The sequence below is a fragment of the Crocodylus porosus genome, unplaced genomic scaffold, assembly GCF_001723895.1.
Source record: "Crocodylus porosus isolate Cpor-Errol unplaced genomic scaffold, CroPor_comp1, whole genome shotgun sequence".
NCBI classification, from domain to species: Eukaryota; Metazoa; Chordata; order Crocodylia; family Crocodylidae; genus Crocodylus; species Crocodylus porosus.
The window spans coordinates 187,359,642-187,361,960 of NW_017728906.1; positions in this window are offsets into that span (position 1 = coordinate 187,359,642).

The window sequence follows — 2,319 nt, forward strand, 5'->3', positions numbered from 1 at the left end:
CTAGACTGTTCTCAAATGGATGGAGCTAGATGGTCCTGCCTTGAGCATGGGGTTGGCCCAGATGACACCTGAGGTCCCATCCAACCCTAACTTTCTATGATTCTGTGAGACAAATCACCTGTACTGGTCAACACTCCGTGAGGACACAGGCTTATTTATTATTACTTTTATTGGGGAGGTGCTGAGGATGCTCAGAGAACAGGTCCCTTTGTGCCAGGTGGCCTCCAAACATAGAGCTAAAAGATGCTTCCTTTTTACAATCCAAGTAATAACAATAGGCTTCATCCTAAGCCTAGTTAAAAATGATGCGACTTCAGTGCAACTATGCTGATTTGTATCAGCTGAGGCTGTGATTGAGTTTGTGGCCTATGATATATTTTGCTCTTCACACTGGGGTATTAGGTCATAATTTTACTCTGATGAAATGGCACTGGAAAATGCACTGGGATATACTTGCTTACTGAAAAGATTCAAACAGGAAGGAGTTCAGAGAAGAGGAACACAAGCAATTTGGAGAATGGCTCAGGGGGGTATAATAGCACTAATGATGGTTTGCATGGTAAGATGCAGGGAATGGTAAGTATATGTGTCTTTAATGCCTGTAGAAAACCAAGGAAAGAGAATTACTTGAAGCAGTATAAAGTCTGGGATGAAATTAAGGGTGAAAAAAATTATGTGAAATAGCAAGAAGAATGACCTAATTGAAATTGTGGAATATGCTACCAAGGGAAATAATGAAAACCCTTTCTCTTAATAGATTTAAACAAAAACACTAGAAAATGTATTTGCAGGAGTTGTAGACCAATGGATAAAACCTGCCCTTCATCTAATTTCTAGGTTAAAAATCTGTTTTAGGATTTTCTTGTGCATCTCCGAGTAACTGTGATTTGTGTGTGAGCCTCTCTGAATGCAGAGCATGGCCTATGGTTTATAGGACAGACATGCCCTACTCCCTCAGCTGGTGACATCGGCAGCTACATGTTCTGAAGACTGGCACTGCTTGTTTTTATGGCACACTAAAACCTAATGGTTCTCTTCTGTTCTGCTTTGCGTGCGTGTGTGTGCACACATGCACATGTTTGTGAATGTGGTCCCTCTGGTGTCAGTGTATGAAGGGAAGGCAAGCAGAAAAACCTTCTGAAACTCAATAGTAATTATTTATCTTTGAGAAAATTTTATGGAAGCGATGCCAGCTCTAACTTTGAATTTCTTGATTTTTTTTTTGTCTAAGTCAGAGTGTTAAATGATGTAATGATTTTTATATTTAACCTGAGGACTTGGTTAAGCAGGCTTAACAATCAAAGCTCAAAATCAGAAATGACAACATATTAAATGAACTTCCCATTCTCCCCATTATAGAATGGGTATTGCTAATCTGTGAGACCAGGAGAGTTTTGGAGTTTTCAGTCTTCTGGATAATATATAATTAGTTCTGGATAGATGCAATGTATTAAGTGCCCAGATGTCAGTCATAAACATATCTGTTTAACAATTTTTCATATATTTGTAATCTGTACCTGACAGACTAGACTTCAGCCATTATTCATAAATAAAAGAGGCACTATGATACTTAATTATAGTACAACACCAGTGTTCCAAACCCCAATTAAACCAAGTTCACTTCTACATATGCCAGATTGAACTGAAGGGAAGAGATGAAAAGGGGCATTTATGATTTCTTCTTCTCCTGCCATTCATTTGTCTTGTCTATTGTAAAGTCTCTGGGGCAGGGGTTATCTCTGTGAACTCTGGTCTCTGGGGCAGGGATTATTTTACTATGAACTCTTGTGTCTATCACAGCACTGTATTTTCATATGCATTTAGTATCCATCAATCCCTAGGCTGCAAAGCAGAAGATGACAGGCTTGGTAGGTTCCAGTCAGTGTTTGTAGACTCTGCCTCAGTTACTCCAAAACTAGAAACCAGGGAATATGTGCTCTCAGATGTCTTCCAAAACTGCCTAGTAGAATTCAAAATGCTGGAGTGAACTGAAGACAGGGGTAGCTGGCGTTGAAGATTCACACCCGAAAGGAGGTGGCCTTTTCAAAGAACTAGTCTAGAAATCCAGCTGGACTTACCCACACCATGATCTCTGTTTGGGAAACGCAGAGTGTGTTCTTCAAATCCGGTTGGTGTGCAAGTAAGGCGAGTGTACTCTCGAATTAAAGGTGCTGGACATCAGATTTTGATGGCTGCACAGTGAGGCGGGGAGACCTGGATTGTGGGCTTCAGAGCCTGTTGCCTAGTGGATCTGGCTTAAAGTTTTCCATCAGATCTATTCTTGATGTAAACCACAGTTTTCACTTAAAGTAACTGTGT